This window comes from Petaurus breviceps, unplaced genomic scaffold (genome assembly GCF_028583685.1).
Source record: "Petaurus breviceps papuanus isolate PSGF00001 unplaced genomic scaffold, PetGlider_PUasm1.0 90792, whole genome shotgun sequence".
Lineage (NCBI taxonomy): Eukaryota > Metazoa > Chordata > Mammalia > Diprotodontia > Petauridae > Petaurus > Petaurus breviceps.
In genome coordinates, this window is record NW_027187347.1 from 313571 (window position 1) to 339079 (window position 25509).

Consider the following 25509-nt stretch of genomic DNA (forward strand, 5'->3'; position numbering starts at 1 on the left):
GAATTCCAACAGTATTATTTTTTTTAGCATTTCTGCCAAAAAACCAGGGTACTCTCCCATAGGATGCTAAGTCAAGGGGAAATGAAGAATTAGGGAATTTGTAGCAAGAAATTGACTTGCCCAAGTTTTGTAGGGCATTGTGGAATCATTGATCTTCTGGATAGTTAGAGGTTAAGTGGGGAAGTAATGCTTAGGGGCATGTCTTGAGGGATTTGATCAGATTTTGAAAAAAAACAAAAGACATGTGGTTATAGGTTTGTAGAAAGTATTGCTCCCTACCTCATAGGATTACTGTGAGAAAATAATTTTGTAAAATATAAAGAAAATAACATTAGGTACAAATGCTCTTACTTTGATCTTTTATCTGTGAATTTATCAATCTAAATAGTTATCCATTCCATATTACTGGGGCTAGGGGTCCCTGCAATCTGGAAAATCCACATAAAATATTTTGCCTCTCCCTTATGTAATTGGAATGGGAATTTGAAGATCTTTCTTGCCACTTAATAAGTCTAGGGGAATTTGAAGACCTTCTCCAGTTTGAAGCCCTAATAGGCTGAATGTAAATACATGGAGCTGGTGGTAGAGGAGTTTGATGAAGGGTGGAGCAGAGCCCATAGGAAGCTGGGAATCAAAGCAGTTTAGAGATGGAGGGAGGAGAAGATGCACCTGAGGGAGACAGATAGACTTGTGAGTAAATGTTGGTTTGTGGGAAGGCTAAAGGGTAGTATGGCTCTCTGTAGTGTTATGGCTTCCCAACTTCTTTGCTGCCATGATGGATGTGGCTTTCTGGTTTTGGGATTCGGTTTTCTATTGTCTCAATAATTATTTTGCTTCTGTCTTCTATATGGAGAGTCTGTTATATTTCACAATTGAGCACTATGCTGGCATAATTACAGTTATCATCTGAGCTGTAAATATTGTGTTGGTGTTACATTTGGTGGCAAAGATGGTATCTCAAAATACCAGACCTCTATTTGGAGGCAGAAGGGATTTGGAAGAAGAAATGGATATCCCAAGGTAGGAGGATTTAACTAATTCCTCCCTAGCAAGAGAGTGGGCTAAAAGTACAGGGCTTTGTGAAAACTGGAAACTGAAGTTACAGAAGGGAGAACCTAGAAATTTAGGAACATGTTTGCAAAGAATACCAATAAAACCAGGAAGCGAACTGGAAGGAGGATGTAGAAGAGGTTGGGTTTTACTAACATGTTACTGTATTATATGGAAGAGCACAGAGAAGCTGTTACAAGGAAAGAACTCAGATGGAAAAAAAATTAGCTGCTTTGAATGAGATGTTGGTTGTGTTATTGTATTCTGGCTCTCCTTTAAAAGAGCAAGTTGGAGGACCTCAGGTGGCAGAAAAAAAATTGTGAATTTGGTTAAGAAAAAGTGAAAAACCTATAAGAGGAACATTCCTCCCTAATACAGGCTGTGTCTAGTTGCCATGTGTGATAGTGATGGCAATTAAAGATTCCCCTGTATTGGCTTGGTTTTCAAATTGATTGTGTTAAAGCCCAGAGTTTGTTAATCCCACCTGTGGGATGGGCTTGTTGATGTGAAAAGAAAGTCCTGAACTGGGAGGAGCTGGTGATGTAGATTTGGAGAGACACTAGAGAGAGGCGGAGGATCTTTTTGGAAGCAGCACCTCGTGGAGAGAGAGAGAGACTAAGAGAATTGCTGGTGGCCACTTTGAATTGCCCTGGACTTTTGAGACCTGCCCCCTGAGCTGCCAAGGACTGAGGAGACATGGCTGTTTTGCTGGTACTTTGTCTGTCTGTTTTGATGTTGTTTTGCCAGATTTGTCCACTGGTGAAAGACAGTCCTTTTGTTGAAGAAGTCCTGGAACCTGGCTGTTCGCTAAGAAGCCCTGAGACTGTCCTGCAGACAGAGAGTGAATACTGTCCACTGGTGAAGGACAGTGCTGTTGTTGCAGGGGTCTGGGAGCCTTTCTGTTGGTTCAGAAGCCCTGAAGAAGGATTTTCTTGTTGTATGTTTACAGAAATCCTGGGAGAGGGCTTTGCTAATGTGTTCAGGGGTTCTAGGACTGTTCTACAGACAGAGGATGAATTCATGAAGGGACTGGCAATGTATCTTATGGCCTTGCTAAGCCTTGTCTCCCCAGGAACTAAGATTGCTGAGAACTTGCCTCGTGTCAAGATGAAGAAAAGACCTCCATTTGGGTATTAAGTGCTGTGTTTAAACTTGATGTAACTCTGGGGTAGATTCAATTGTGATCCAGGGGTGGGGAACTTTTGACCTTATGTTTGGAAACTAATCTCCATTTGAGAAGAGGGGCTTTGTGGTGGACTTAATTAAGGTATAGCCTAGGGGTGGAGAAGTATTTAGACCAGGGACTTTGTAATTGATTGAATGATTGGAAGGTCCTGGGGTGGGGTAGTACTTGGAGATTATTTAATCACACTTAGTAAATGCTGTATTTTGAATGATGTCATGTTTTGATCTTCTCTGTTCTTGTTTTGTTACTGAATAAAATAGAGAGCACCTATGCTGGTATTTTGAACCTGGGAAGTTGCCTTCTTTTGGCATTACATTACACCATGACAACCACTGCCAGGAGAGTGCACGGGCAGAAAGTGATACAAATAGAAGTTTGCCCCACACTGAGAAGAAAGAACGAGAAGCAGGGAGGCCAAACAGAGTTCAGGGAGATAATCGAGGATTTCACTCAGCAGGAGATTACTGATATATTAAATAGATTCACCCAAAGGACTGGAGAATCTCTAGTGTCTTGGTTGATGAGTAGCAGTGATAATGGGGCTGGAGGAGTATGGGTAAATAGCATAGACTGCTTGAGATTTATAGGTATTTGTCAGAATCCTTTTGTCCAGCAAGCTTTTCGAGATTTTCATATGGCAAGAGGCAACAGTATGACCAATCTGTTAGCTTTAGTTGCCAATGGATGCAATAAAACATATCCCACTGATTCTATGTGGCCTAGTGGAGACAGATCCTGGTACTCTTTTAGAGACTGCGTGAGAAAGTTCTATTCTTATAAATTTGACTCAGTTCTCTGTATAGTTCAGAAATGAGGCCTTTATCTGAGACACTGGTTATAAAAATTTTTTTCCCAATTTCTCATTTAATTTCTTATTCCAACCCATGATATACTGAAACCATGATGTTGAAAGTCACAATGTGGAATGGAACTGTATTCCCTCAATTGTTTGGTTTGCATCATTCTGTCCCACCTTACATGTCCCTTCCACGTTTCACCATAAAACCTCTGCAGAGGATCCTGTGGGCCTGAGTCTTCCTATAAATCTTTCAACACTCTCTGGTTACATTAGAGTATGCTTGCTATTCTTTCTTTATCCCTCAATTTCAATATAGAAAGAAGCAAGGCATCTTTTTCAATTACGTATGTCTCTAATGACATTCTTTTTGTCACTTCTTTCTTGAAGTATTTGGTTGGTAATGTGTCACTGCCTACTCATAGACACCATTCACCTTTATATTATCCTTGTTGTGACCCTAAAATTCTTTGGAGATTAGGACATTCCATTACTTGAAACCACATGACACCACCAGAAGCATATGGTTTAAAAAGATATATATTTTTTTTCCCTAGAAAGATATTAGGGGTCATTAAAAGCATAGCACAATTTCACAAAGGCAGTCTACCCCATTTTCCTCCTGTTCAACTTGGGACTCAGTTAATTGATGATGTACAATATCATGTGCAAGATCTATATAGTGATTGGCCAACTCTCTGGGAACTCCTATTATGATCATCTGCATACTAGAAATTCTTCTTCTACCTGGTTTTTCCAGTGTGAATAGCTAGGCTAAATTCTTTTGAGTAACTGAGTCTTCTTTAGGAGGCTTTGTCATTTTATAAACCTTGATACAATCAGCATAATAGTAACCATAAATAGCCATATCTGATGGACTTCACCATTGATATGGAATGTCTCTTCCATTCAAATTCTATACTGGACAGCCTCCATGATTGTGGTAAGCACTTTTGGTGAAGGTCCTCAGTATCCACCATAATTATGGTGAGATGCCATTGACAGGAACAAACTATAAGGCATCTTATAAATATGTACTTTTTTTTTTTTACTGCTGATTTTATTTACTTTATCAGCTGTGTACTTATGGGGAAAGGACATGAAAACCATCAGTATAGATTCTAAAGTCATGATACTTATTCTCACAACTATCTTAAAGCCACTTGTCACACTTAAGTTCTACAGAACTCCTACTTCATCTTTTGCCAAAAGTGCTCTTCTCCCTTAAAATCTAGATTCATTCATAGTTTAATAAAAATAAAAATATTCCTTATTCATTTTACTATGCCTGTAGCAAGGTATTATGGGCTATTTCTCATTCCTAAAACGTGATCATATACATTTAAGAATAATTAGTTTAAAAGTGCTATGTGGTAGTGAAGTGTCAACATACTAAAGTTGATTTTCAATAAAGTTTGGTGATAATAGCGATGTGGATTGAGGGCTGGCCTCGATGTTGGGATGACAGGGTCCAGGTCTTGCCTCTAACACATTATAATTATGTGATCATGGGTATATCACTTAAATTCTCAGAACCACAGGCTCTTTTGAGTGATGTTATAGATGAATGGGCCATATGAATTGGATGGAGGTAGTTTCTACACTAGGATTCCTCAGATTTATAAAATTTCAGTTCTAAATCCTTCCTCTTCAAAGAACACAGAACAAAAAAACAAACCATAACACATGTAAAGGACTTTACAATTACAAAGTTATTTACACACATTATCTTATCCTCACCACAATCTTGTGAAGTAGGCATTGCAAGTATCATGATATCAATTTTATAACAAGTCGAGAAAAGTTGTGATATATTCAAGGTCATATAACTATAGTAAGTGCAAGATCCTGGACTCAACTCCTGTCTTCAGGATAGTCTAAGTCTTTTTATGATCTATAATAAACTGAATCCTGACTGTAAAAATTAATTATTCAGGAGAGTTCCTATGAGTTCATGTAGGAACTACTCTGCCCCTAACCCTTTGAAATATGATTTCTCAGCATTAAAAATATTTACTTATTCTTCTTGGTTAGAATTACCCTAGTTCTCTACAACGCACTTAAAAAGAAAGGTTATATAAGGAAAATCAGCATTTATTTGTTTTTATTCTTTTATCAAATATTTGTCAAGCCAATACTTAGTGCAGAGCATGATACTACACACTGGAAAGGATACAAAGTTTACATCAGACCTTGATTTCATGGACTTCACACACATCTTTGGGGGACCTTTTGTTGCCAAGGAATTTGTGATCAGAAAGCAAAATTTCATGGGATAGTAATTACTGGGTTGATAATTATCATCAATTATGAGAATATCCTGATCCTATTTGTTTTACAAGGCAACATGTTATAGTAGAAAGAATATTAGCTAGGGAACCAGGAAGTCTGGATACTAATCTTGTCTGTGTAGCTAATGCTTTATGAACCTGGAAAATTCTATCTTCTCTGACCCTTAGTTGTTTTTTTTTTATCTACAGTAGGAAAAGATTGAAGTTGTTGTTGTTCAGTCATTCAGTCATGTATATTCAGTTCATGACCCTGTGGATCATATTGTCCATGGGGTTTTCTTGGCAAGTCATTCTGGAGAGGTCTGCCATTTCCTTCTCCAGTGGATTAATGTAAACAGAGGTTAAATGTCTTGCCCAGGATTATATAACCACTAAGTGTCTAAGATCAGATTTGTACTCAGGTCTTCCTGACTCTAGGCCAAGCACTCTATCCACTGAGCCATCTTGCTGTCCCTGGAGCAATCCTTAGGGTCTAGAGTAGGATAAAGTTGCACTAGATAAGCTCTAAGGTCCCTAAAATTCTCAACTTTATATTGGACTTAGAGTCAGACAGTAGTGTGCATTCCTTGGCTCTCCTATTAGTACCCACATGACCATAGGTAAGTCACTTCATATCTCTGGGTCTCAGCTTCCTTATCTGTAAGGTGAAGGATTTGGACCAAGTGATATCTAAGGTCTTTTCTAGCTCTAAATGCTCTGATCTTATTAATATAGCTAAGGCATGGTTTTTTTGTTTAAAAGTATTTACACATAGACACACAAACACCAAAATCAAATATTGGCAAATAGAATGACTTAAATGTCTCCTCCTTTTGACCTAGTCACCATGTACACCAAAATATTTGGAGCAGCACTTTTTGTGATGACACACAACTGGAAACAAAGTGGACATTCATTGATAGAAGAATTGCTAAATAAATTATGATACATTAATAGAATGGAATATGATCGTGCCCTAAAAAATGATGAATACTGGGCAGCTAGGTGGCACAGTGAATAGAGCACCAGCCCTGGAGTCAGGAGGACCTGACCTCAGACCCGGCCTCAGACACTTAACACTTACTAGCTGTGTGACCTTGGGCAAGTCACTTAACCCCAATTGCCCTGCTTTCCCTCCTCTAAAAAAAAAGAAAAAAGAAATGATGAATATTATGAAAACAGTGATGTGTTGAAAGATCTATGTGAACTCTTTCAGAGTGAAACAGAGCCAAAATAACACTATACACAAAGACTATAACAATATAAATGGAAAGAAAAGCCACAAATCACAAATTAAGTTAAAATTGCAAAATTTCAAAAATTAACATGGCTCCAAAGAAGAGCTCTAAGAAGATATATTGCTGCATTCTATTAATCCCTTTATGGAAGTTGCAGGTCCTTGAATATTAGTATAGTATATTTCACTTATTTTTGACTTTTGTGATATATATTGACCAGTATTACTGATTTTTCTACTCTTTTTCTTTTTTTTGTCTCTAAAATATTATTTATTATCTGAAGTGGCTCTTGGGGTGGGGGTGGAGAAGAGGTAAACTTTTGGTGACCAAAAAAGTGAAAAACATAAAATGTATTTAAAAAATAGATTTCTAATGACACTGAATTTTTTGAAGCAAATAAGGGCCTAGATGTGAACCATTTCTTCAAATTATTCATTTCTTAAAATGTTCATCACAAAGCCAATCAATTGTCTTAAGTAGATAATTTAGAACAAAGTACTTACTGGCTTGTTGAACCTCCTGGACAGTTGGGTCACATCCTTACTTCTCTCAAGGCCTTTTGGACAAATCATTCTTTCTCCCTTTGCCTTATTTTACCACCTTATAAAAAAAGTGATTACTGTTCTGTCATGTGAAAATAATTTAGCATGTACCACATTCTCATTTCAAGGTAAAGCTGTTATGGAAATATGAGTAGTAGGAAGATGTTGAAAGTCAGGCCAGTGCTTTTTTCATCTGGAGTTTTCATTTTTTCCTATGCTCTATCATTTCCATACCAAAATCTTTTAGTGGTTATTAGGCAGATTGATGAACAGAAGCAGTTCATACATCCTCCAGTTAAGGTCTTGAACTCATAAGCAAGGGAGGAGAATACCAATTTTCTAGACTTAATTTCATGACCTTTAGGACAAAGTCCAAGGAACTCTTATTTTGCCGTTATCTTCTTTATATGAGGGTTTTGTCAGGTTTATGTATGCTCGCTGAGCCCTGTAAAAATACATTCATTAAAAAAATAAGCAAACAGGAGATAAAACCTTACCTAGAAGACTCATAAAAATGTAGCTCATGAATACTTTTTCCTATGCATCAGTGATCTCCAATTCATTTCACATAACACAATTAACTATCGAAAGGGATCAACTTGCTGCTATTCTAGAGGCCACATTTTACAAAGAGAAATTTCTACCTGAAGAATATCTTACCATTTTATTAATAATAAACACACACTTCCACAGTTGCACAGGCTATCAAGAACTTCCTTCAGCATGACCCTGTGCTCAAGAATGCAAATAGGATGACAAGATCATTGGATCTTGTAATGAGAGGGAGGGACTTCAAGAGGTCATCTAATCAAATCCTTACCAGACCTAGAGATTCTTCTGCATCATTCCCAAGATGTGTTTATCCAACCTTCCCAAAGGCCTCCGGTGAGGGTAGGAGTTTGGGGGGGAAAGGATAACTCCCTACCTCTTGCAGCAGCTCATTTGACTTTCAGACAGCCCATTTTACAATTGTGCCTAGAATAAACACCTCTACCCAAATATAATTCCTTGAGATAAAGTCATTTTCCAGATTTGGGATGGCTCATTTATGGATTGGCATTACCCTATTTGCTTCATAACCCAAATGTCTCTCTTTAAGCTAATGGCTCTTTAAAAATATGTCTACATGTTCTAAAAATACAGTTACTGGAAACCAGACAACTACATGTACTATAAACCAAACATATTTTCTTAGTTTTTATTCTTGATGTTTTCTGTTATTACAGGGACTCTGGGATTGCCTCTAGAGTGACAGAACAAATGAGACCAAAGGGAGAAAACTCAGTGGCTTCTCAAATATTACAGTCTTTCCCAGCTGAAATTGATATTTTTTTTATTGTTAAGCCTCTGTAAACAAATTCACCAGGTTAACAGCTCAACTGACATTTACTGAAATTAATCTTTTTATAGGACAGGGATTAAGAATGAGAACAGCTATATTATTCAAAGCATGAAGTAGATTCCCTGGATGTTTTAGAAAATGGACAGAATAAAACAGAACCAAAAAAATCATTTCTTGATACTATTGGCCTTAAAAAGAGCAGAGTTCAGTAACCTTTGAGAAATAGGGCACTCAGTTGTTCTCTCCAGTTTTCCTTTAATGGGAGAGGCTTGACAGACGTGGTCTACTATAAAAAGTAAGGGTTGCCAGGATGAACCCTAAGCTTAAAAAAAATAACTCCCAGAAATCTCAGCTATCTAGAAACTTATTTGGATTAGTCAGTTCCTCTGATTTTATTTATGGATGCTACCTTCTGTTTGCCCTCTTAGTAAACATTTATGTATTATAATCTATTCTCTCTTCCTCCATAGTTCCTTGGTCCATTTGGTAATAATTTCCAAAGTATTGCCTTGACTCAAATAATAATACAGCAATATCTGTTGAAGTTTAGTCATTTTCAGTCATGCCCACATCTTTGTGACCTCTTTTTGGGGTTTTCTTGGCAAAGATACTGGAGAGCTTTGCCATTTCCTTCTCCAGCTCCTTTTACAGATGAGGAAACGGAAGCAAACAAGGTTAAATGACTTGCCCAGGGTCACACAGCTAGTAAGTGTCTGATTCTGGATTTGAACTTAGTTCTTCCTGACTTCAGGCCCAGTACTCAATCCATTAGCTGTCCCTCCAACAATAATTAACCCTCCACATAATTTAAGAAAATATTATTTTTTAAACAATAATCTTATTATCTAATTTCTTATATATTCTTGAAATCATCTATTCTGGGGGAATAGGAATTTTGAGTTTTACCAAAGGAGAGAAGGAAGAAGGGGGGTGTCATTTTGAACTATAGAATCTCCTTGATGGGGCAGGGCTGGGTAGGGTGATTCAGTCAGGGGAGAGCTTTGGACTGGCAAAAAGTAACTAGCTCCTCTGAGGTGGGGCTGGGGCAAGAGGCATGTGAGAGAGAGAAGAGAGAGAGAGACAGAGAGAGAGAGAGACAGACAGACAGACAGACAGACAGACAGAGACAGAGAGAGACAGAGACAGAGAGAGAAACAGAGAGCAACAGAGAGAGACAGAGAGACAGAGACAGAGACAGAGACAGAGAGACAGAGAGAGAGAGAGAGAGAGAGAGAGAAGGCATTAGACGACAATGAAGAAAATGACTTACTTTGCAATTCTGCCTAAGGCCCTAGTATCAGTTTTTGTAGGATTGTAAGAAAAGACCCCTCCATGTTCATGAATGAAGCAAAATCCTTAAGTATGCTGAAGAATGAATAACAGAAATAGCTTTAAAAAATACCTGCTGAGACAGAGAAAGGGATAGATGAAACTGCCCACTTGATCAAAGAACATGGAAATTGGTCCAACTGTGAGTACCTTGTCAGAGCTCTAAGAAACAAGATTTTCTTATTCATTCTTTTCATGTTCTAGATAGGATGGTGGAAAGAGAACCATACTTAATTACAGATCCATGAGGCTCATTGATGGACAGTTCTAGACTTTTGACTTAAAGAGAATGCCTTTTCAAATGACACAAAATTTATTAGCCTTTTATTCTTTACCTCCAAAGAACTTCTCTGTTACTTGACATCTCTATCAAAAATTCTATCTATTTTAATAATAGTTCACAAATGCCACAATTCCCAGTAACACAGGTAGGGTTCTTTTTTTTAATTTAATATTTCATTTTTCCCCAATTGCATGTAAAAAACAATTTTAATACTTTTGTTTCAAATTTTGAGTTCTAGATTTTTCTCCCTCTTATCCTTCCTCCCATTGAGACGGCAAGCAATTTAACATAGGTTATATATGTGTAGTCATGCAAAATGCATTTCTGTATAAGTCATGCTCTGAAAGAAAAAACAAGATTGAAAAAAAACAAGAAAAATAAAGTTAAGAAAAAATATCTTCGATCTGCATTCAGGCTACACCAGTTCTTTCTCTGAGGATGGACAGCATCTTTCATCATAAGTTTTTCAGAATTATCTTAGATCATGTATTCCTGAGAATAACTAAGAATAACTAAGTTATTTACAGCTGATCATCTTACAGTATTACTGTGTACAATGTTCTCCTGGTTCTGCTCATTTCACTTTGTTCATGTAAGCCTTTCCAGATTTTCCTGAAATCATCCCCTTCATCATTTCTTATAGCATAATAGTATTCAATCACAATCATATATAGCAACTTGTTCAAACATTCCCTAATTGATGGACATCCCCTAAATTTCCAATTCTTTGCCACCACTAAATGAGCTGCTATAAATATTTTTGTACATATAGGTCTTTTTAAAAAAATATATCTTTGAGATATAGACCTAGTAGTAATAATAAAGCAAGAGATCTTAATCTGGGGTCCAAGAACAATCCATGGATAGATTTCAGGGGATCTGTGAACTTGAGTGGGAAAAAATTACATCTTTATTTATAGTAACCTTTAGTTTCCTTTGTAATACTATGTATTTTATGTTTATGCATTTAAAAACCTTATTCTAAGAAAGATTTCATAGGATTCATCTGACTATCAAAAGTGCCCATGACTCAGAAAAGGTAAATGGTCTCTGTTGAATAATTTACATAGCATTTACACAGCATTTTAGGGTTTGCAAAGAACTTTACAAAATTATTTCATTTAATCTTCACAACTGCAAGGTAAGTGCCAACATTATTACTAGTTCACAGATAAGGAAACCAAGGCAAATGGAGGCCAAGTGTAGCAGCAAGCACTGTAGCATACCCAGGATGGCTGCTAGCACAGATTCTTAGATCTGTTTTTCTAAAGGAAAGCAACTCAAAAGGGGTTAATAACCTTACTTTAATCCAACATATATCACTTACCTAGTTTGGAGAAAAAGTTAGCACCCTGAACGTCAGAGAATACAAACAGAAGTTACAAGCAGACAAAAAATACAGACAAAGAAACAGATCAGCAGACAGGCTTCCAGCTGTCTGACCATTACATCCATACCTACCAGAGAGGGAAGCACCAACATCTGGTTTTCAAAGCTGGGAGGCTCAATGGCTGCCCAGAATCTCATCTGGCCAAATCACACAACTCTTCCCAAAGTGAGCCCCAAAGCAAAACCTCACATCAGTGTATATATAGCCTTCTCTTGGGAGAATGTCACAACCCTCTTGACCCACTGTCCAATCACAAAGTAACAAGGTGTGGGCATTCCTGAAAAACAAGCTTCCTGCCACAGGCTCCATGTGACCACATTCAGCCTATTAAGGGGAAGAGTATATTTTCAAATCAGAGAAGGTTCTCAGATTTACTTAAGCCTATTGAGGGGGAGGGAAGAGCTTCAGATTCCCATTACACAAAGTAACTTCCCAAGGGGCTGCATAGCTAGTAAGTGCCTTGAATAAGAAGTCAGGTCTTCCTACCTCTGGGTCCAGTGCGCCATCCACTGTACCACCTAGCTACCTCTGCTCTAGAGGTAGGTTTGGTTTAGGTAAGTCTTGATTTTACCATCTTATTTTATATAAGGAAGGGGTGAAAGAAACAAGGGAGAGATGGAAGCTAGGGCAGGGGTGGGAGAAAGGAGGCCTAAAGGACTGGGATGGCCCAAATAAGCACTTGCAATCAGGGATAAAGTGCCTATTAAAGCAAATTTTCTAGCTAGGGAGGTTTCATAGCTCCCACTTAAAAGTCCTTGCTAATGACCTGGTAATTGTTTTAATAGCTTTTTAGTCAAGTGTGAAGTACTCTGCTGACAAATCAACAAAGTGTGAAACACTGTGAGAGCTTTATCACTGCTTGCCTACAGTATCCTTATCCAGTCCTGTTTACATTTTTGGCTAGCTTACATGCAAAAAAATATTTACTATATTCATAAAAATAGTTTCTGATACAAGGACTCAGCTCAGGATGTGAGAAGGCTGTGAAAAGGATGATGGTTGAAGGGCACTGACTTTTCCAGAAGTAAAGTTTCCTCCTGTACAGTCTTCCCCCTTTCCACTTTTTTTTTAATATTTGCTATGTTTTCCATCTGATCTCCTCAGCAACCTCCCTGGATGGATCATCTTAGTTCTGCTGGAATCCTTCCTGTTAGAGGGAGCTAGCTAATTAAAAGGTTAATTATGTTTATTTTGAAGAGATCAAAACCAATAAGCATTTTGTAAGCATGTACTATGGACCAGACACTGCTGAAAGCTGAGAACTAAAATATAAATAGAAAGAAAGGTAGTCTCTACTTTCAAGGAGCTTACATTCTTTCTGTGCCTCAGTTTTGTCCTTCATAATATGAGTGTATGGAATTGTAATCTCAAAGATCCTTCCAGTTCCAAATCTACCATCTGTGTTTAGCAGTGAATCCTCATATCATATAGCTTCAAAATCCTCTTCTGGATCCTATCAAGTTTAACTGCCCTTAAAGGATCTGTTGTTTTATATATCACATCCACTATGTCTCTTAATTTTTTTTGACAATCTAAGAGAAGAGATATCAAATTTATGCTTTCCAGGACTCATGTCCCAATTGTTCCCAGTACCTCCCTAACTAGATTAAAATATCATTGGGACATAGTTAACAAGATAACACTAAAACATAGATATAATGTTAATTTGTAGTTTCTCTAACTTTTCTAGAGAGAGATTAATTTTTTCTCTCCTACTGCTACTGGCAAATGGGTGGGGATAGTCAGATAGTCACCAATTCCTGGAGCACACAGTCAGTTATAAACATCTATAAAATGAGGGAACAGAATAGATAATTTCTAAGGTTCCTTCTGCCTCTAAATCTTATGATACTGCAATTACTGACATTGGTCACCTGGGCTCAAATCAATCAATCTCTCCAATGTAACAGGGAAAGGGGGAGTTGACTGTATGGAAGGGCTGATGTTTTATGTACCTGACAACTGCCATGATTCTTAAGGGATGTGAAATTGTGAATAAGCTTGGCTGGCACAATTCAGATAGAATCCATAGCAACAGGGTGGATCATCTGTTCCTATCTCAATTTTGGTGCATGCTGTGCATGGGCGCTAGAGAAATATGAGCCTTGACCCTGGATCAGCATAGACACTAATCAATAATTCTTTTCAACACAATTGTGGTGAATCTTTCAGGACACAAAGAATAGGAGAATGAATTACTAGCTAAAAAATAGCAGAACTGAAAAAAAAATACCAAACCTGAGGTGGTCTTCCTTGCACTCACTTTACTCGCTTTGGACCACACTTTCAAGTATCACTCACTTAGAGAAGCCAGCTCTATAATGGTACTCCTGTGGGAAGGGAAATCAGAAGGAAATTCATTTGGGATGATTCAAATGTGAAATTTGACTTTCTAGGCATCTCCTTACTATCTTGCCTATATTCCTATTGCCATCCTTATCTCCCTTTGCTTGCAACCTTAGACTCTTATAGGTAAAGTTTTGTTTCACTGGGAAACAGGACTCTATAACACTCCCCAGATGTCTGTACACCATGCTCCCAAGACTGTTATCACCTCCTTTCCAGACATGTTGACTTTCTCAATTAGAATGTAAGCTCATTGAGAGCAGGTACTATCTTGCTTGTTTGAATTTGTATCCATGGCAATTAATATAGCATCTGATATATATAGTAAGTGCTTATCCACAAAACTTTCATCCTCAGATGTCTAGATACAAATAAAGAAAGCATGATAGGGAAAAACAGAGAGACTAACATAAGGAAGAAAATTTTATGTCACAGGTATCAATAAAATTGGGTAGAACAGGACACTTATTTAAAACATGATTTTGGAAAGGTATAACATGTTTAAAAAAAAGAACTGGTTAAAGGGTAGGTGAAATAGATTCTCTACTAAAAGAAATGATAAGTTCAATGACTTTAGAAAACTATGGATAGTATTGCATGAAACAATGAAGACAGACATGGGCAGAATCAAGGGAACATTGTATATAGTAACATATATAGAACAACTTAAAAAAAAAGAACAACTTTGAGTGCCTAAGTCCTTTTGCTTTTTTTTTTTTTTTTGAAGGGGGGAGGGCAGGACACTTGGGTTTAAGTGACTTGACCAAAGTCACAGGGTTAGTAAGTGTTAAGTGTCTGAGGCCAGATTTGAACTCAGGTTGTCCTGACGCCAGGCCTGGTGCTCTATTTACTGTGCCAGCTAGCTGCCCCTGCCTAAGTCCTTTTGACTCTTCTAAATACACAAAATAACTACAAATGACTTATGAAGGAAGAAGCTATCTGCATCTGAAGAAAAAAACTGATAAATAGAAGAATGTATAGAATGGTTTTATGTACATATATAGACACCTAAACATACATACATACATATGCATGTGTATATAGGTATATAGATATACATACATATACACACATTTGTGATTAATTATAGCCATCTCTAGGGTGGGGGTGGAGGGAGGAAAGAAAAAAGAAAGTTACATTATAACTTAATTATATATTTAAAAGGAATAGCAACTTATACACAATAGATTTTCAGTTTCATGTACAGTCACTTTTTAAATCTATTCTGTTATGAAAATGCTTGTTTTTTCTTAAGTTGAGAATATTTTAAAATATATATATATATATGTATATATATATATATATATATGTTTTTTTTAAACACTTGATTTTAAAACTTTGAATTCCAGATTCTTTCCCTTCCTCCCTTGCCACCCACCCTCACTGGGGAGATAAGCAATTCAATATAGGTTGTACATGTGTAGCTATGTAAAACTTTTCCATAGTGGATATATTGTGAAAGACTGACTATATTTCCCTCCATCCTATCCCTCCCTTCACTTGTTCAAATCCATACTTTGATCCTGTCCCTTTTCAAAAGTGTGTGCTTCCAACTTCCCTCCCCCCCCAGCCTGCCCTCTCTTTCATTATCCTCCCCTCATTCCCTTCCCCCCTACTCTCCTGTAGGGTGGGATGCCCTATTTAGTGTGTATGTCATTTCCTCCCTAAACCAAATTCAATGAGAATAATGTTGACTTATTCCCTTTTGCTTTCCTGTTCTTCTCCTCCATTGAAACAGGTTTCCCTTGCCTCTTCTATATGAGATAATTTACCCCATTCTGTCTCTCCCCATCTCCTCTAATTATATGCCTCTCTCACCTCTTAATTTCACCTTTTAGGTATCATCCCTTACTATTAAATTGGTCCTGTGCTCTCTGTCTGTGTATATCTGTACACATATATACACACACTCACATATGTATTCATATGCCCATGTACCCTCCTATATAGAAATATATATGTATGTACACACACATATATACATACATTTCTATTCCCTTCAATTATTCTCATACTGAGAAAAGTTTCATAAGTTACAATTATTGTTTTTCCATGTATGAATATAAATTTTTCAAATTTGATAAGTTCCTTATGATTTCTTTTCCCTGTTTACCTTCACATGCTTCTCTTGCTTCTTGTATCTGAATGTCAAATTTTCTATTCAACTCTGTTTTTTTCATTAAGAATTCTTGAAAGACCTCTATTCTACTGAACAACCATATTTTTCCCTGAAACATGATACTCAGTTTTCCTGGGTAGGTGATTCTTGGTCTTAATCCCAGCTTCTTTGACCTCTGGAATATCATATTCCAAGCCCTTCGATCCCTCAGTGTAGAAGCTGCCAGATCCTGTGTTGTCCTAATTGTGTTTCCACAATATTGAAATTGTGTCTTTCTGGTTGCTTGTAATATTTTCTCCTTGATCTGGGAACTCCAGAACCTGGCTTTAATATGCACGGGAGTTTTCTTTTTGGGATATTTTTCAGGAGGTGATCTGTGAATTCTTTCAACCTCTATTTTGCCCTCTGGTTCTAAAACATCAGGGCAATTTTCCTTGAGAATTTCTTGAAGGATGATTTCTTGGTTCCTTTTTTTGATCATGGCTTTCAGGTACTCCAATAATTTTTAAATTATGTCTCCTGGAACTATTTTCCAGGTCAGTGGTTTTTCCATTGAGATATTTCACATTGCCTTATTTGTTTGGATCTGTTTAAGAGTATCTTGATTTCTCATAAAGTCATTAGCTTCCATTTGCTCCAATCTAAATCTGAAGGAATGATTTTCTTCAGTGAGCTTTTGAGATTCTTTTTCCATCTGGCAAATTTGACTTTTTCAGGCATTCTTTTCCTCATTGGCTTTTTGCACCTCTTTTGCCATTTGAATTATTCTATTTTTTAAGGTGTTATTTTCTTCAGTCAGGTTGTTGACTCTTATTTCATAATTTTCTTTCATCATTCTCATTTTTCTTCCCAATTTTTCCTCCACTTTTCTTATTTGGTTTTCAAAATCCTTAAGGTCCTCTATGGGCTGTAACCAGCTTGTATTTTTCTTGGAAGATTTTGGTGCAGGAGTTTTGACTTTGCTTTCTTGCTCCTGTTCCATGCTTTGATCCTTTTTTGTCACCCAAATAGGAGTCTAATGTCAGATTCCTCTTCTTGCTTTGCTTTCTTTGCTTGCTCATATTGCCACTCAATTACTTGACTTTTGAGCCTTTTGCCACAGTAGAACTCTGCTACCAGGAAGGGGAGCTTTATCCCAATCACTGGGGTTTTCACAGCTGCTGGAGCTATTAGTTGGGTGCCCTCTCTGAAGCCTCCACAGGCTCTCTGGCAAACTGTATCACACACCCCAGGACCTCCACCCTAGACTGCAATCCAGATCAAAGCAGGTTAAACAAGAGAAATTGCCCCTCAAATTGGTTGCTTGGTCCCCCTACAATCTGAAGGTCCGGGGCTCTGAAGCAGCCACTTAATGGACAGATGCATGCCCATGGAGCCTCAACTGCTTCTCACCCTAGGGGCAAAGGCCAGATGCACTCCCAAATTACCTATTTCCTCAAAGTCTACACTGACCTCTAACTTTGTCTTTGGCATCTGTGGGTTGATAATTCTGGAAACTGCCACAGCTGTTGGTGATCTGAAGTCCCTCCAGCTGGCTTCTGGTCAGGACACCCTGAGGCTTAAACCTCAGCCTCCTGCAGGGCTGGGCTTGGCTCCCAGAGTTCTGTGCTGGCCCCTTCCTTCCAGCCTGCTGGGCTGTCCTCAGTGGGAGGTTAGCTTCTCTGTGTCATTTTGTGGGTTCTGTAGCTCCAAAGTTTGTCTAGAGTCATTTTTACATGAATTGGAGGAGGTGGAAGCTGAAGCCTCATGGAAGCCCTGTTTCTGCTTCATCATCTTGACCCTGCCCCTGAGAATATTTTTTAAAAAAAGAATCTTTGTAAACAAAAGGTAATACAGGGGTCCAAGGGAAGTGACATGGAGGGCATTTTCTTGCTTAGAAGAAGAAACAGAAATCCCATTTCAATGGGAGCATTCTAGATCATGTGGCTAAAAGAAGGAATTAGAAGAAAACTTCAGGAAGCATATCACAAACCCTGTCCACAGATATGATGCCATCATGATTAAGGATTAGTGTCAGGATCCTCAACTGATTTTGAGACATGTTCTAAACTAGCCCTTTTTCTTCTGCTCAGTCCAGAGCAGTTGTTAAATTTTTAACTTGATTTAATGATGATAATCCTTCAACAGCAGGAAGAAATGACCAGGAGAACAAAGGATCTGATTCTGATTAACATGAGGAAACTATTTGTTAAAGTAGAAGTGATGGGAGCCTTTGGGAAAAGAGGCCACTCCATCAAAGCATTCATGATAGAGGAGAGAAAAAGTGGGAGCAGACCAATACCTATGATGTTATAACCTGTGGCCCAGAATATAAAGTTCTGAGTTTACTAGGTCCAGTTTTTTTATAATGCTTTATTAACTACTTATTTACATCATTCATTTCTGCCAGATTTTGAGTTACAAATTTTCTCCCTGTTTTTCCCCTATCCACCACCTGAAAATATCAGTCCCACAGTATATCCCCTCCTCCAATATGCTCTTTCCCATATTTTCTCCCATACCCCTTTGCACTTTCCCAGTGGATCTCTATGCCTCAGTGCCTGTATATCTTATTTCCCAATTACATGCAAAATAGTATTAATAATAGTGTATACACACACACACACATATATATATATATATATATATATACATATATTTGAATATTTGATTTTAAAACTTTCAATTCCAGATTCATTCCCTTCCTTCCTTGTCACCCACCCTTACTGGGAAGATAAGCAGTTCAGTATAGGTTGTATATGTGTGGCTAATGCAAAACAATAACATAGTAGATATATTGTAAAATACTGACTATATTTCCCTTCCTCCTGTCCTACCTCCCACTTGTTCTATTCTCTACTTTGATCCCGTCCCTTTTCAAAAGTGGGTGCTTCCAACTTCCCTCCCCCCAGCCAACCCTCACTTCCATCATCCCCCCTCTCATCTCCTTCCCCCCCCACTCTCCCAGAGGGTAAGAAACCCTATTTAGTTTGTATTTCATTCCCTCCTCAAGCCAAATTCAATGGGAAAAAGTTTGACCCATTCTCTTTTGCCTTCCTATTCTTCCCCTCCATTGTAACCATTTCCCCTTGCCTCTTCTATATGACATAGTTTATCCCATTCTTTCTCTCCCCATCTCCTCTCATTATATTCCTTTCTCACCTTTTAATTTCACCTTTTAAGTATCATCCCTTCCTATTCAATTGCTCCTGTGCCGTCTGTCTATGTATATCTGTAAACATATATACACACATTCACATATGTGTTCATATGCCCATAACTCTCATGTATAGACATATATATTTCTATTCCCTTCAACTACTGAGAAAAGTTTCATCACTTACAATTATTGTTTTTGCATATAGGAATGTTAATAGTTCAACTTTGATGAGTTCCTTATGATTTCTTTTCCCTGTTTACCTTCTCATGCTTCTCTTACTTCTTGTATCTGAATGTCAGATTTTCTATTCAACTCTGTTTTTTTCAGCAAGAATGCTTGAAAGTCCTCTATTCCACCGAATAACAATATTTTCCCCTGAAACATGATACTCAGTTTTGCTGGGTAGGTGACTCTTGGTTTTAATCCCAGCTCCTTTGACTTCCGGAATATCATATTCCAAGCCCTTCGATCCCTCAGTATAGAAGCTGCCAGATCCTGGGTTATCCTGATTGTGTTTCCACAATATTCAAATTGTTTCTTCCTGGCTGCTTGTAATATTCTCTCCTTTATCTTGGAATTCCGGAACCTGGCTATAATATTCCTAGGAGTTTTCTTTTCGGGATCCTTTTCAGGGGGTTATCAGTGTATTCTTTCAACCTTGATTTTGCCCTCTGGTTCTAAAACATGAGGGCAGTTTTCTTTGAGAACTTCCTGGAGGATGATTTTAAGTTCTTACTTTGATCATGGCTTTCAGGTAGTCCAATAATTTTTAAATTATCTCTCCTGGATCTATTTTCCAGGTCAGTGGTTTTTCCCATGACATATTTCACATTGCCTTCTATTCTTTTATGTGTTTGGTTCTGTTTAATAGCATCTTGATTTCTCATAAAGTCATTAGCTTCCATTTGCTCCAATCTTATTCTTACTCAATGGTTCTCCTCATTGAGCTTTTGAGATTCTTTTTCCATCTGGAAAATTCAGATTTTCAAGGCATTCTTCTCCTCTTTTCCTTTTTGGTCCTCTTTTGCCATTTGAGTTAGTCTATTTTTTAAGGTGTGATTTTCCTCAGTCAGGTTGTTGACTCTCATTTCATAATTTTCTTGCATTGTTTCCATTTGTCTTCCCAATTTTTCCTCCTCTTCTCTTATCTGCTTCTTAAAGTCCTCTATGGCTTCTAACCAGCTGATACTTTCCTTTGAAGCTTTTGGTGCAGGAGTTCTGACTTTACTGTGTTCCTCCTGTTGCATGTTTTGCTCCTTTTTGTCCCCAAAATAGGAGTGTAATGTTGGAATCTTCTGTCTGCTTTGTTTCCTTTGCCTGGTCATGTCACCCCTCAGTCATTTGACCCCTTGGCTTTTTGCCACAGTAGGACTCTGCCACCAGACAGGGGAGCTTTCATCCCAAATGCTGAGGTTTTCTTAGCTGACAGAAGTATTAGATAGGTGCCCTCTGTGAGTCCTCCACATGCTCTGGCAAGCTGTCCACACACCACAGGACCTCCTCCCTACACTGCAATACAGATCCAAGAAGGTTAAAGCAAGAGCGATTACCCCTCAGACTGGTGCTTGGTCCCCCTACATTCTGCAGGGCAGGAGCTGAAGCTGCCATGTGGTGCTGGCTGGCTGTGCCTGCTTCTCAGCAGCTTCTTGCCCCAGGGGAAAAAGCCACACACTCCCACTTACTGGGTCCCAATGTCCAGACTGCACTGACCTCTCACTTTGTCCTTTGCATCCATGTGTTGATAAATCTGGAACCGGCCACAGCTGTGGCTGATCTGGGTTCCCTAGGCCCGGCATCTGGTTAGGCCTGCCACTGGTTAGGCCTACCCTGGGGCTAAAGCCTTGGCATGGGGCTGGGCTGGGCTCCCAGAGCGTTGTGCTGGCAGATTCCTGCTAGCCTGCTGGTCTGTCCTCAGCGAGAGATTAGCTTCTCTGTGTCATTTTGTGGATTCTGCAGCCCTAAAGTTTGTTTAGAATTACCTTTTACATGGATTGGGGAAGGTGGAAACTGGAGCCTAGTGGAGGTCCTGCTTCTACTCTGTCATCTTGACTGGTTCCAGTTTTGAGGATGGCATTTAGATCATTCTATTTTTGACTTGTGTTGTCCTCACTCAGAATTAACTCTTGGAAACTGAATATATCTTATGTCTAGGTCTTCTCAGATATAGGTAAAAGGCTACTGGGCTCCTGTACAAGCACTAAAAGAAATAGTATGATTCACTTTTCTTTAAAAGGCTAGCACTGTCCAGAAACTCTACTCTTTCTAGAAGGCTAGATTCTAGAAATTTTTCTTGAAAGTTGGGGTTCAGGAATTCTTACTACTTTGATGTATGGTTCCCTTTTTCTGGAGCTACAAGATTGAAAGTATTGTATATTAGTGTAATAGTAACGGGAATTTGAAGATCTTCCCTGCCCCCTAGTAGGTAGAATGTAATCACATAGAGCTTTTGGTACGACCAGTTTGCTGAAGGGTAGAGCAGAACCCATGGGAAACTGGGAGTCAGAGCACTTAGAATGCAGGGAGGACAGGACACATCCAGGCAGACAGGTTTGTGAGTGTTGATTTGTGGAAAAGCTAAAGGATGGTATAGCTCGCTACTGTGTTATGGCTTATTAACTTTGCTACTATAATGGATTTGACTTTCTGGTGTTGTGATTTGGTTTTCTGGGGTCTCAATAAATGTTTTGCTTCTATCTTCTATATGGAGAGTTTGTTATATTTCACAATTGAGCACTATTCTGGCATATTTACAGTTGTCATCTATGCTGTGAATATTTTGTTTGTGCTACATTTGGCAGCAAGGATGGGATCACAATATACTGGACCTGTATTTGGAGGTAGAAGGGATTTAGAATAAGAAATGGATAGCCCAGAATGGGAGAATTTATCTTATTCCTCCCTAGCAAGAGAGTGGTCTAAAAGTATAGGGTTCTGTGAAAACTGGGAGCTGAGTTTGCAGAAGGGAAAGCCTAGAGATTTAGAAACATGTTTGAAAGGAATACCAGTAAAACCAGGGAGAGAATTGGAAGGAGGGTGTAGAAGAAGTTGGGTTTTACTAACAGGTTAGCTATTAAATGGAAAAGCACAGAGAAGCTGTTACAAGAAAAAAAAAAACAACTCAGATGGAAAGAGAGTTGGCTGTGTTACAGCATTAGGGCTCTCTTTTAGAACAACAAGCTGGAGGATCTCAGGCAGTAGAAGAAAAAATTGTGAATTTAGCTAAGAAAAAGTGAAAACTTTGATGCATGGTTCCCTTCTCCTAGAGCTACATGATTTAAAGCATTGTATATTAGTCATCACCTCCCTAACCCTGGGTCAAAGCAGAGGAAGTTAAGGTTCAGGAACTTTCCTCTTGGGTCATACGGATGAAAACACAAACAACACCTATGTAGCTTTACCCTAAGTCAGCTATGGGAAAAAGGTGGGGAGGTAAAAGGGGGGAGTACTTCTTGGGACTGAAGTCAACTTTTAACTTTCTTGTTCTCTCCTCTGAGTTCTACTTTCTTTAGGACTTGGCGACAAAAGGTTAACTGTGTAATTGATGGTTTTTATTATAGGCCAAGCTCACCCATACATCCTGAGCCAAATTGTTTCTCTTCAATGTTAAAAACTGAACAGGACCATGTTTTCCTTCAGAAAGAGAAATTACAGAGCCTTCTCCATTAAATGTCTCCTAGTTCTCTCAAGGAGATTGTCAATGACCATGACCACACCCTTTTTAGTGATATAAGTTCAAAAACTGACCCCAAAGTCTTGCCAGGCTGGAAGCTCAAACTGACCAGAAAGTGTACTTAAATAGCTCTCTGTATTTTTCCCCAGTTAAATATTTACAATCCCTATAAACCAAACAGGAGTGCCTTTAGGTGTGTTGATCTACCTCAGAATTGTAATTATTCATTGCTGAACAAAAGTAGTAGTCCTAAGACTGAACAGAGGACTCAGCTAAGTCAACATTTGGCATTTTTGGTGCAAACATACAATGATGACAAGAATGATGGGACAGGCTTTACTTGTGCATACTCTTTGACTCAGAAATATCACCAGTAGGTTTGCACTCCAGCGAGATCAAAGGAAAAGGACCCATATGTACAAAAATATTTATGGCAGTTCATTTTGTGGTGGCAAAGAATTAGAAATTGAGGAGATGCCCATCAGTTGGGGAATTGTGATGGAACTATTGTGCTATAAGAAATGACAAGTGGGATGATTTCAGAAAAACCTGGGAAGACTTAGGTGAACTGATACAACGTGAAATGAGAACATTGTACACAGTAACAGCAAGGTTGTATGATGATCAACTGTGAATAGCTTAACTATTCTCAGCAATACAATGCTCTAAAACAATTCTGAAGAACTTATGATAAAAAATGCTATCCATTGATGGAAATGATGGAATCTGAATACATTGAAACATATTTTTTTTAAATTAGTATGATTATTTCTTTAAACTTTTTAAAAATACTTAATAAAGTTTATAACTTTAATATTTAAAATATTTTTAAAATTACTACAATTATTTATCTCCTTTATTTCTTCAAAGTGAGTTTTAAAGTTATTTATTTTTCCACATTTTTAAAGTTATAGAATAAAACAAACATATCCATAACATAGTACAATAAAAATGATGATTTAAATGTTAACTGTAACTTGCTATTCCTTTAAAGTATACAGGAAATTATCATGTAAATTTCTTTCTTTCTTTTTTCTCCCCCTACAGCCCTAAAAAAGGCTACTATTAGACACAAATAGGTGTATACACACACACATACGAAATTATTTTATACAAACTTCTAATAGTTCTTTCCCTGAATGCAGATGTTTTTCTTCATATGTTCTTTATAGTATTTTGTATTTTTGGTATTTATAGTAGACAAAATCACTTAATCACTCAAAGTCATTCATAAAATAATATTCCTGTTATACAATATACTGTGTTCTCTTGGTTCTGCTCATTTCACTCTTCATTATTTCATGCAAGTCTTTCCAACTTTTATTAAAATAATTTAGCTCATCTTTTCTTATAGCACAATAGTATTCCATCACAATCATATATCACAACTTATCCATCCATTCCTCAGTTGATGGGCATCCCTGCAATTTCCAATTCTCACCACAAAGGGAACTGCTGTAACATTCTAGAACATAAAGGCTCTTTTCCTTTTTCCTCGATCATCTTTGGGAATAAACCAAATAGTGATATTTCTGGGTCAAAGAGTATAGGCACTTTAATAACTCTTTGAGCATAATTACAGATTACTCTCCAAAATGGTTGGATCATTTCACAATTTCAGCAACAGTGAATTAGGGTCTCAAATTTTTTCACACTCTCTCCTATATTTGTCACTTTTCTGTTTGATCACTTTAGTCAATCTAGTAGGTATAAAATGATATCTCAAGGTTCTTTTAATCTGCACTTCTCTAATCAACAAAGATTTAGAGCATTTTTAATATGACTATAAATTTTGATTTCTTTATTGGAAAACTTCCCTTTTTATCCTTTAACCATTTATCAATTTATCAACATACTTTTGAAACTTTATTATTCTTGTGTTTTTTCCTGTGTTTTCTTTTGCAACATGGCTAAATATGGAAATGACTATACACGTATAATCTATATCAAATTACTTATCTTATTAAGGAGGGGGGAGAGGGAGAGAGGAAGAGAATTTGGAACTCAAAATTTTGAAAAATAAATGTCAAAAATTTTTGTTTACAGGTAATTAAGAAAAAATTAAATAAAAACTAAAATTTAAAAACAAACCATTCCACATTAAGTGTTTGGGAGACTTGACTTCTAGTTTTGTTGACCAGTATAACATGTGTCCTTGTGTAAACACTAGAGAGTGGTGGCATCCCTCTAAAGATGAATCATTGGATGCAATACAACCATACATTGCTCATAGGGGAGTTATTTGGACTCCCTAGTGAGCAGGAGCCAAGGAATGATGACTGACCAGCCAAGTGGACTCTGAGCAGACATACCTCCTCACCAGTGTTGAGACTGTCTGAGCCTGATAATAGCCTAAACTGCTGATTTAGTTAAAGAGTACACTGTGTGCTGTTACTTGCCATAAAATCTATTGACTCTACCTCCTCCTGAGGGGGACTATAATCCACACAGATGGTAGAGTCAGGGATAGCTAAACCCAGAGATACATTCTTTCCTGCCTAATGTACCCTCTGGTTCAGGGATAATTCATAGTGTCTGAGAATGGTAGATGGTCCAGCTTGACCATTTTGGGACTATAGGCCAGTGGGTCTGAGGAGCTAGAAATGCATTAGCTTGTATGTTGGTGCAGAAAGATCACTGAGTCATTGAAAGCCTAAAACTAATGACCACACTAACTCATGATCTTTCAGGAGAAGTAGGAGATAGGATCATGGATGTAGAGGTGGAAGAGACCTTCCTCACCTTAAAGTCTATCCTCCTAATTTTACAGATAAGGAAAGAGAGGCACAGAATGGTTAAGTACTTTGCC

General features: G+C 37.8%; 1 pseudogene; it reads left to right on the forward strand.

Annotated features, from left to right (window-relative positions):
* The first annotated feature begins 2558 nt into the window (after positions 1-2558).
* LOC138147421 (DNA polymerase beta-like) overlaps positions 2559-25509 on the forward strand; it is a 197657-nt pseudogene continuing 174706 nt past the window's right edge.